Genomic DNA, 12,271 nt, shown 5'->3' with positions numbered 1-12,271 from the left:
ATAATATTATTTAGGGTTAACAGTTTTTTTCGGTTCTTTTTCCGGTTCTTAATCTATATATGTATAGATCTGTTCTTTATAGTTGAATCAATATGGCGACTTAATGCTCGACGCTCATTGGCTCAGCAGTGCTATGTAACCATAGCCCTAAGAAATAGTATGATAGCCAATCATTATCTTTCATACTTCAGTAGGTATTTCTCATATTGCTATGCATTGTGCTTAAAAATGTGGGTTAGTCGATACTTGTCGGATAACCTGTTGTGACGTGATAAACTGTTGCATCATTTCATATCGTACGAGATATTAGTGTACTTTTTGTGTCAGAATTACATTACGTTACGCTTTGTTGCAATTCTTTCACGTTTGGCATCTATTGTTCATTGAATTTATTTTGAGTTTATCCTATATACATTTTCGTAAGTTAGTTAATTCAATTTTATATTTATCTAAAGTAATAAATCAATTATTTATATTTATTGTGAAATACTTAATTTTTTTCTATGATATCTGATTTTATTCTTACAATTAATGTTTATAAGTTTTCATATTAAAAATTAAAATAATTGATGATAGCAGAATACTATATGTATAAGTGAGACATGATTTTAAAAGGTTATAATTATTTTTCCAGGTTCAGAAAATTAAACTTTATAAAGAAAACTATTTCATTAAATCAGAAGTGAAGTGTGTTATATGGAAAACCGAAATATAACTTATTAAATCAGTTTTTAAATCTGTCAGTTTGAAAAATTAAGATATATGTATATTAATTCTTTTTGAAATTAGAAACCATGGGTAGAAAACATAGTAACAAAGCACATAAACATTTTATTTATAATAAAGTAGAAGATACGTCACAATGTATTATTTGTAAAATATCACTAAAGGTATTATTTTTATTTTCTTATTTATATAGGTATGAAATATTAAAACTAACTTTTGACATATATATATATATATATATTGTTACGCCCGGGGCGGGGACTTCGATAGATATCGAAGTCGCGCGGTAAAGAGATCGGCCGCTCGCGGGACGCGCTAAATAAACAAGCACTTAAGGAAACTAATGAACTTTAATGCACTGCACAATTACAACACAAACGGTAACTCAGAACGTAAATACACAATAATAATAACACGGATCGACTCGTAAGAGAAACGCGTCCACACAGCCTGACAGCTGGCTCCAGACTAAAATGACAGCCGCCGCTGTCAACAACCTCTTGACAACGGACTTCTTCTCGTTCCACGACGGACTCGACCGCGACCCGAACCAGGGACGTAACACTTGCTCCCCTCTCGAAAGATTGTCGTCCCGACAATCACGTTGTGGTAAGTCTTCAAAGGAATCTCGTTGTATTTCAGCTCCCGACGTGTCTCCATGTTCTCCCTGAACTGCTGTTGCAGGTTACCGAACCACACGTCTTCTTGGGATCAAACGACTTCGCAGATTCCAACGACTTCACTGATTTTCTCCTTAGAGAAAAATCTTCAGGCAAGAGGGGGGTATCTTCCCGTGGACCCTCCGTTCTCCCAAGAGAACTCCTCAGGCCCCTGCCTCGGCATTTGCCCGAAGACCCACGGGAAAACCACGGGTCAAAAACCGTGGGTGAGGCAGCTTAGATCCCTTTCGGTTCCGCTCAAACTTCAGTTTCTTCAACTTTCACTTTTATTTCACCTTCTTTGTCGAGCTTCTGAAAGAATTTAAAAAAAAAAGAGCAGAAAACTTAGCTTTTCTAAAATTAATTCTTATTAAATAGCGGGCTCCCGAAAACTCCTCCCAAAACTTCGTTCGTGAAAAGGGGCCAACCTATCGGAATGAATCACCTTACATCTGTGTCTATTCGACTTCCTTATTCCGAAGACAACATCACTAAGCTTTCTAACTATTTCATAAGGTCCCTCCCAATTACTTTGCAATTTAGGAGATTTTCGCCTTACCCTACGAGGATTATAGAACCAAACCTTTTGACCAATATTAAAATTAACTTTCCTAGCCCTTTGATCATAACGAATTTTGGAACGAAGAGATTGAAGATTCAGATGCCGCCTAGCTTCACTATGTACGTCATTTAATCTCTTCTTCAGTCTTTGAACGTAGCCTTCAGAAGAATCTTCCTCCCCTCTCTCTGGAGGGCTTCCCCGTAATAAATCCAAAGGCAACCGTAAATCGCGTGCGAAACAAAGTTCCGCAGGAGAGGCCCCCGTCGCCTCATGTTTGGAAGAACGATAAGCTAACAAATACATGGGAATCCAATTATCCCAGTCCTTCTGATCCTCCGCAACAAATTTAGCCAAATAATTCAAAATTGTTTGATGATGACGCTCGATCTGACCATCTGATTGTGGGTGCAAAGCAGTCGTCCTAGTTTTCTTAATTCCCAAAAGGTGCATTATTCCCTGAAAAATATTCGATTCGAAATTTTTCCCTTGATCTGTGTGGACTTCTAAGGGGACTCCGTGGCGGGAAATAAACTGCTTCACAAAAACATCCGCTATTGTAGTAGCTCTAATATTCTTCAAAGGGAAGGCTTCAACCCATTTAGTGAAACAATCGATGACCAGTAGTAAATAGCGATTTCCTGCTGTAGTCATCGGAAGAGGGCCCAGTATATCCATCTGAACTCTCTCGAAAGGAGAACCCGAATCGTAAACTTGCAAAGGAGATCTCCCCTTACCCGATGGGCCTTTCTTCGCCACGCAGACTCTGCAGGAACGACACCAATCTTCCACATCATTCTTACAAGTAGCCCAATAAAACCGTCTACGGATTTTCCCCAATGTTTTGTTCACTCCAAAATGGCCTCCAGAAACGGAATCATGAGCCTCCTCCATAATCTGTTTGATGAAATTCCTGGGAACGACTATCTGAAAAATCTCAGATTTGAAATTCGGAGACTCCCATTTCTTGAATAAGACTCCCTCCCTTAAAATTAACGCATCCCAATAAGTCCAATAAATTTTCGCAGAAACGTCATGTTTTACCTCCTGCCAACTGGGGCGTACCCTAAGTTCTTTTCCTCGCAAAAACAAAACAATGGTAGGATCCCCTTCTTGCCTTCTCCGCCACTCCTCAAGATCCTCGCCTCCCAAAATTATTCGAGCAAAAGAACTTTCCTTCAATTCCACCTTCGCGCAATACGAACAACCGAATACAGAACAAGGGCGCCTTGACAATCCATCAGCATTCTGGTGAAGATGACCCTTACGATGGACTATCTCAAACTCGTATTGCTGTAATCTTTCCAACCACCGAGCTAGTTGCCCTTCCAAATCTCTGAAAGACATCAACCATTTAAGAGAAATATGATCCGTCCGAATCTTGAATTTTCTCCCATACAAATAATGGTGGAAAGATTTTAAAGAGGCCACAATAGCCAACAATTCTCGTCGTATAATACAATAATTCCTTTCAGCTTTATTTAACACTCGACTATAGTAAGCAATAACCTTTTCTGCGCCGTCTTGGACTTGTGACAGGACCGCCCCTACACCGTGATTGGAAGCATCCGTATCTAAGATAAATTGTCCTTGCTCCTTGGGAAAGGATAAGATCGGTGAAGAAATCAATTTCTGCTTCAATTCTTGAAATGCTTTTTGGCAAGAAGAAGACCATTCGAATTTTACCTGATGCTCCGTAAGGGAAAACAAAGGTTTAGCCATTAACGAGAAACCTTTAATAAACTTCCTGTAATAGGAACAAAACCCAAGAAAACTACGAAGCTGCTTCCTATTCTGAGGAATCGGCTAATCCTTTACAGCGGAGATTTTCTCAGGATCCGTGGAAATTCCTTGCTCAGAGACGATATGTCCCAAATATTTCACTTCCCTTCCAAACAGAGAACATTTTTGGGGATTAATTTTCAAATTTGCTGAACGCAAGCGAAGAAAAACCTTTCTAAGATTAGACATCTCCTCTTCAAATGTCCTGCCAAAGACAATAACATCATCTAGATAAACCAAACAAACTTTCGATAGGAAATCTCGTAAAACTTTCTCCATCAGCCGCTCAAAAGTTGCTGGAGCATTGCAAAGGCCGAAAGGCATGACCCTAAACTGCCACAACCCATTACCTATAGAAAAAGCCGTCTTTTCCTTGTCCTCCGGGCTTACCTTCGTTTGCCAATACCCATTCTTTAAATCAAGAGTGGAGAACCAAGAATTCCCTGATAATTGATCTAGAATATCTTCAATACGAGGCAAAAAATATGAGTCTTTTACCGTAACCGCATTCAACTTCCTGTAATCTACGCAGAATCTAAGCGAGCCATCCTTCTTTCTCACCAAGACTACAGGGGACACCCATGGGCTCCGAGATTCTTCAATGACTCCCCGTTGCCTCATCTCTTGGATGATACGCTCGACCTCCTCCCTAAGGTGTAACGGGATTCTTCGAGGAGCCTGCTTTATAGGTTCCGAATCTCCCACGTTAATCGAATGCTCCAAAATCTCACAATTCCCTGCGATTAAATTTTCTGAGAACACATCCTGAAACTCCACTAGGAAATCGGCGAAAATATCTTTCTGAAAACAAGACAGATTTTTAGAGTTTTCTTCGAAAAACATTTGCAGAGAAAGGGGGACTTTTCCTTCTGAAATTCGGAAACAAGGAAATTCCATTTCATCCCTTTTCTGGGGTTTCCCGAATTCTGACTCGAAGACCCTATCTAGTCCCAACTTCTCAAGAAAATCCGACTCTAATATACATTCGTCAGAAATGTTTGCCACCAACATCGGGATTTCCAAACGATACTTCCCTAATTCGATCTCAACGATAACCTTATATTTGACTGGAATGGTCTCTCCAGTCGGATATTTAAGGAAACAATTTTTGACCTCAAAACGACGCTTCGGCCCCTTAATCATTCTCTCACTTGCAACAGAAACGTCGGAGCCCGTGTCTATTTTAAATAAGCAATTCTTCCAATCAAGAAAACCTTTGTAAACAAAAGAGCTTTTCTTAGGTCTACTTATCCTAAAACATTGTTCAATTTCTGGGGCATTGGCCATTTTAGTCGAACCTGCCCCATAAAGTTCGACTAAACCTTGTTTCCCGTCAAAGACGGGCATTCTGACCGGAAGTGCCCCTCCGCGCCACATTGCCAACACTCTTTCTTCTGAAGATGGAATTTACTCTTTTTGTCTTTATAATTTGAAAACCTTTCTTTATTTCCTTCCCCTTCCTTCTTTTTATTCTCCTCACTCTGCCCGTTAAATCTATTATTCTTGCTAAATTTGTTAATTTTGTTAAGTTTATTGTTAAATTTATTGTTTTCGTTACTTTGATTGAATTGATTGAATTTATTCCTCGTAAAACTATTCTCCTGAATGACCTTTACAGCCATCGCTCTTTCCACCGCGATTTTTAAAGAAGTGATATTCTCTAACTGAAGAGTTTTTCTCAGGAAACCGTCCGATAGCGCAGCTATAAACTGGGCACAAGCGATCTTATCCCTCACTTCGTGAGAACACTCAGGGTAAGCAAGACGCGAAAGCCTCTCCAGATCTGCACCCAAAGTGGCCAAATCTTCCGAACTCTTTTGTTTTCTGTTGGTAAACTGGGTATAGTAAGTCTGGGCCAAATGCCCCTCCCCGAAACGCAACTCTAACTTTGATTTCAGCTCGTCGAATTTCAGATTCTCTATTTCAAAAATCCCATCCAAAATTGAACGTGCCTTTCCCCTCAAACAAGCAGCCAAGGCCACGGTTTTCTGAGAATCGCTCCAGTTATTTGCCCGCGCTATCAAAACGAATTGAGTGAGAAACTCACGCAAGGGGACACTCCCGTCATAATTATCGGTTTTTAATTTTAGGCCCAAGCCGAGATTCGAATTTTCTAATCGCGGACTATTATAAGAAGGACTTAGCTGTTGGTCCTGTCGTAATCTCCCCTCCAGACGTCGGAGCTCGCTGTCTCGCTCCCGGAGCTGCGCCTCAAATTCGGCTCGCATCTGCAAGCGTTCCTCTCGCAGCTCCCGGATCTCTCGCATCGCCGCCTGAAGAGTGATCGTCTCTGCCGACGGGCTGGGAGTCGCGGCTCGTATCCTCTTTCGTGTAGAGACGCCCGTGGGATCCTGTTGCCCGATGTTTGTCGTCGACATTCTAAATTCAGCGTCCTCACAAAGTTAGCAAAATCACGTCCCGATTGATCCTTCAGTATCCCGTCGATCCCGGACGAGCCCCCAAAATGTTACGCCCGGGGCGGGGACTTCGATAGATATCGAAGTCGCGCGGTAAAGAGATCGGCCGCTCGCAGGACGCGCTAAATAAACAAGCACTTAAGGAAACTAATGAACTTTAATGCACTGCACAATTACAACACAAACGGTAACTCAGAACGTAAATACACAATAATAATAACACGGATCGACTCGTAAGAGAAACGCGTCCACACAGCCTGACAGCTGGCTCCAGACTAAAATGACAGCCGCCGCTGTCAACAACCTCTTGACAACGGACTTCTTCTCGTTCCACGACGGACTCGACCGCGATCCGAATCAGGGACGTAACAATATATATATATATATATTATTTATATACATATATATTTATAAATTTTTAATTTCATATGTTATGTAAGGGTAATCACGGTACAAATTTGAAAAAACATTTGATGCGGAATCATGAATTCAAAGAAGAATATTTTGAAGTTTCTTTAAATCAATGAAATAAGAAAGTTGATAACATATTGCAAAAAAAGCAGAGAAAAATACAACCACAAATAAATGAGATAAATACAATAAAATTAAATATGACGAGGAAAGATCTCGAAAATAGTTGTGTAGAACTGGTGACAGTAAATGGAAGACCATTCAATATTTTGAATGATTCAGGATTTCAAAATATTATAAATCCAATTAAGTATGCAATAGAAGAAAAAAATAAACAGAAATTCTCTATTTCATCAGAATCTATACAAAAAAAGGTATTTGAAGAAGCTGATAGAATAAGAGAAGAAATATCTGAAGATACTAAAAATATTTTAATTTCGTTAGAAGTCGATGCTGTTACCCGATTAGATAGATCATTTATTGGAATAAATATTCAATACATTAAAAATTCAAAAATTAGATTAAGAACATTAGCATTAAAAGAACTAAAAGAAAAACATACAGGTAATCAATATTATATAGTTATGTTTAATATTAATATATGTACAATATATGTGTGTATATTTTTTAATAAAAACATTTCTTATTAATTATAGGTGAATATATAAAAGCAATTATTAAAAATGTATCTTCTTCCTTTAACATATCTTTAGACCAAATATATACTATAACAACCGATAACGGTGCCAATATGTTAAAAGCAGTAAGAATATTAGCTTTAGATGAAGATTGTGATAACATTTTAGAACAAATTGAAGAGTCTGAAGACAATACAACTAACAACATCGATTGTGATATATATTTAGAAAAAGATGAGAAAGATGACGAAACAGATGAAACGGATTACCTAAACGTTTTTGAGAATATTGAAAGTGATGATATAAATTCTAATTTTCAAAATAATATTTTAACTTTAACAGGTAAAGAACTTTTAAATTAATAACTGTATTATTTTAAATTTTAATTATTGAAAAATATTTGTATAATTTGTTTTTATTGTTTATATTTTATATTATATTTACATTGCTAATAATTTGAAACTCGTAGCTTAGTTTTATTTTAATTTCTTTTTATCTTTAATAAAACATAAATGTCTTATTATATATTGCACATGATAAATATTACATACTTGTACTTGTAATAATATATAATAATACTTTTTTTTATTTACACTTTACACTATATTAAATCAGAACTTATCATCTCTCTCTTAATAATAATATAATCAATATTTAATACTTATTATTAACTTAATATAAAAATTTTTAGGTATTAGATGTGCAGCTCACTTTACAATTAGCAATTGATGATGTTTTAAAAAAAAACAGACTATATTACAGTTAATTTTAAAAGCTAGAAATTTAGCAAAAAAATTAAGAACTCAAACGTTTATTTATTTAATAAAGAAACAACACTTGAGAAAGCCTACAATTGATTGTCCGACTCGGTGGTGTTCTACTATAGATATGCTTGAAAATCTGTTACTATTAAAAGATTATTGTGAAGAACTATCTGTAACAAAATTTCAAAATTTTGTAACGCTAAAAGATACTGAATGGTCAAAAATTAAAGAGATATGTACAGCTTTGCGACCGGCAAAAATTTGTACCAAAAAACTTCAGAAAGAACAATTGACTTTAAGTGAATTTTTTGGAGTTTGGTTTGAAACAAAAGTAGCAACAGAGGCAGTACAAACTCCTTTCGCTACTTTTATCGTAGAACAAATGGTATATCGCGAACAGAAGTTAATAAATAATGATATATTATTATCCGCTGTTTACTTGGATCCTCGATACAAAGTGTTATTAAGTAATACACAATTAGAAAGGGCTAAAATTCATTTAAAACATCTTTGGGCCAAAATAATATCATTAAATCGCAATGATAATTCAATGAATGAATCAAACGAAAATTTCAATGAAAGTTCTTCAAATTCAAGTGAAACAGTTTCTACACACGATGAATTTGAAAATCTTTTGAAACTCAAAGAACGACAGCAAAATTTAACAAAGACATGTTCATCTAGAGAATCGGATTTGTATCGAATAGAAACTGAACTTGAAAGATACAACATTGAACAAAAAAGACTTAATAGAAAAATAAATGTATTACAATTTTGGGATGAAAAGAAACAAAATCAACCCGAATTATATAAATTAGCAATGACTGTTCTAGCTGTACCTGCCACTCAAGTCAGTGTAGAACGATTATTCTCTGGATTAAAATTCATTTTGTCTCCATTGCGGACAAATATCGGTGAAGATATTTTAGAAAACCAATTGCTTGTTAGAGCTAACAGAATATTTTGTCATGAAAAAGAGATGTAAGTTTTTTTCAGTTTATTTGTTAATAGTTAATATTATGTAAAAGTAAATACACATATACAGGGTGACCCATTTTAACTTAGGCAGCCAAATAACTCGAAAAATAAGCACACTACGAAAAAATGTTTAGAATCAAAATTTTGTCATTTCGAGGGGGACGTACAATGACGTTAAAATGAGCCCCCCCACCCCTCCCCCTGGGCGGTGAGGGGGGGCAAGTTTGAAATCTTAAATGGGAACCCCTATTTTTTATTGCATATTCGGAATCTTTGGCTAAAAACACATACAATTTGTCTGAAACATTTTTCTCGATTCATGATAGATGGCGCTGTAATCGACGAAATTCAATTTCTTCGATTTCTCTTACTGAGAACCCATGCTTACGATTCTGCAATAAATTAACAATAAAAATACCACGTTTTCATTGTTAATACTCGAAATTAGTCTTAAAACAAACTTCTCATTATTTTTTATTACTCATTAATTACTTCTCAAGAAACTGCTTTTAGCGTAACCTGCCCTTTAGGCAACTTGAATGGTCCAAAGTACCGAGACATTTTGGACTTTCCATCTGATGGAGTTCCTCTAAGTATCCCTCCAAAATTTTGTCCATTTAGTGCCAAAGTCACAAGTGTTTATGTATTTTTTTAACATTTGTACTCTGATAAAATTCTGGTAAAATGGCAAATTATACGCCTACAGAAGTAGTCGATATTCTTATAACCTTTGGCGAATGTGGTAGAAATTACAGACTTACTGCCCGTACTTATGCGGAGCGATTCCCAAATCGCCGCCATCCTACTGATCAACAAATTATAAACATTGAAAGGAGATCTCGTAATAATCCACTTCATCGCGAAAGGCGAAGGAATAGACTTCATAATAATAATGACCCTAGATTGCTCGCAGTTTTGGCTATGGTTCATCAAAATCCCCATATTAGTACCCGTCAAATAGAACGAGAACTGGGAATCCCTCAAACTACGGCACATAGATTGTTACGATCAGTCAATTACCATCCGTATCATATTACTCTGGTACAGGAATTAAGTGAGGCCGACTACGTACTCAGAGTACAATTTTGTAGATGGGCTCTTGAGATGTTAGATCAGAATCCAGATTTTTTTAGTAATGTTTGTTTCAGTGATGAAGCAACATTCATCAGCAATGGTAGTCTCAATAGGCATAATTGCCACTATTGGTCACCAGAAAATCCACATTGGTATCGTGAGGTGCTTAATCAACATCGTTGGAGTTTATATGTATGGGTAGGCATTTGCAATGGCCAAGTCATTGGACCTCATTTTTTTGAACGTCCAATTAATAGTCCAATGTATTTAGAATTCCTCGAAAATGATTTGCCAGCATACCTAGAGAATGTTCCCCTTGCAGTTAGACTAAATTTATGGTATCAACAAGATGGTGCTCCTGCTCATTATGCTCGTATTGTACGGATGTTTTTGAATCAAAGGTTCCCAAATCGGTGGATAGGGCGGGGTGGACCAGTTCTGTGGCCTCCGAGATCACCGGATTTGAACCCCCTTGATTTCTTTTTATGGGGATACGTTAAAGATGCAGTGTATAGTAAAGCTCCAACGACAAGATTGAATATGATGGAAAGAATAAGAAGAGCTTGTGAAGCTATAACTCCTTTAATGCTAGAAAATGTACAACGTAACTTTCGCTGTCGATTACTGTTATCCTTAGAAAATAATGGTGCACACTTTGAGCATCTCCTCCATGCGGAGAGAGCTGATAACAATGCAATCTTGCCTTAACTGGTTGGGTCACCACACGACCTTGCCTTCACTGGCTGGGTCACTACTTGACCTTGCCTTAACTGGTTGGGTCACCACACGACCTTGCCTTCACTGGCTGGGTCACTACTTGACCTTGCCTTAACTGGTTGGGTCACCACACGACCTTGCCTTCACTGGCTGGATCACCACACGACCTTGCCTTCACTGGCTGGGTTACCACACGTTCAAGCACCCCGAATTGTGAGAGGCGAGGGGACTCACGTTAATCAAGCACCCCGAAGGGAACAGAAAACTGCTACGTCCACGACGTTGTTCCTGGGTTACGCTAAAAGCAGTTTCTTGAGAAGTAATTAATGAGTAATAAAAAATAATGAGAAGTTTGTTTTAAGACTAATTTCGAGTATTAACAATGAAAACGTGGTATTTTTATTGTTAATTTATTGCAGAATCGTAAGCATGGGTTCTCAGTAAGAGAAATCGAAGAAATTGAATTTCGTCGATTACAGCGCCATCTATCATGAATCGAGAAAAATGTTTCAGACAAATTGTATGTGTTTTTAGCCAAAGATTCCGAATATGCAATAAAAAATAGGGGTTCCCATTTAAGATTTCAAACTTGCCCCCCCTCACCGCCCAGGGGGAGGGGTGGGGGGCTCATTTTAACGTCATTGTACGTCCCCCTCGAAATGACAAAATTTTGATTCTAAACATTTTTTCGTAGTGTGCTTATTTTTCGAGTTATTTGGCTGCCTAAGTTAAAATGGGTCACCCTGTATATACATACATACATATATATACAGGGTGTTTCATTTTAGTCCGACCAGTCGAATATCTCGAAAACCAAGCCCGGGAGAGAAAAATATTTCAGACAAAAGTTGTTTGGTTTCGAGGGGGCCATAAGATGGTGACAATGATTTGACCTTGAACAGTCATTTGAAGGTCACATAAAGGTCACCTTAAATTTCTTAAATGGAATACCCTATATATTTTTGCACATTCTTGTAGCTGACATCGAGAGCTTTCCAAAACACTATAATTAAGTACCTTTTCGTTAAGTACTTTTTGAGTTATGAGGCTTGAAATAATTTCTTAATTTTACATAAACCGTAAAATATCTTGTAAAATATTCATTTTTCGATTATCTTACCTTAATACTTTTACGTACAAAATAATGAGAGGAATCAATTGGTGTAAAGAAAACACATAGTTGTTTTTAAGAAAAAATATGAAATTGTTAATTGCAAATTACATATTTTTTCTTCCATCGGTCTTAGGACCACTCCTGTGGAACCTCGGATACGACGGGGTGCTGCGGGGCGCCCTCGAGAGTGGGGGTGGCACTAGTGGTTGGCCGTATACGCGCTATGGGGCTGCATGTGGCTCTTCATAAGACCGAGGCAATGTTTTTTGCAGAGCCTCGGCGGAAGCCGCCACCGCAATCTCACCTTGATATCGAGGGAATCCGCATCAAGGTGCAGTCCCAGATGAAGTATCTGGGACTGCTCCTTGATAGCCGCTGGTGCTTTAAGAAGCACTTCTGCCGCATGGCCCCCCCGAATAAGGGCAGCAATTA

General features: G+C 37.6%; 1 pseudogene; it reads left to right on the top strand.

Annotated features, from left to right (window-relative positions):
• Positions 1-794: 794 nt before the first annotated feature.
• On the top strand, positions 795-8,941 carry LOC145968964 (uncharacterized; annotated as a pseudogene).
• The last annotated feature ends 3,330 nt before the right edge of the window (positions 8,942-12,271 follow it).

The sequence above is a fragment of the Camponotus vicinus genome, unplaced genomic scaffold (genome assembly GCF_025532165.1).
Source record: "Camponotus vicinus isolate PSW18456_S1 unplaced genomic scaffold, iyCamVici1.0 SCAF_3, whole genome shotgun sequence".
NCBI classification, from domain to species: domain Eukaryota; kingdom Metazoa; phylum Arthropoda; class Insecta; order Hymenoptera; family Formicidae; genus Camponotus; species Camponotus vicinus.
Note: the sequence above shows the minus strand (reverse complement) of the source record. Positions and strands in the feature narration are given on the sequence as shown.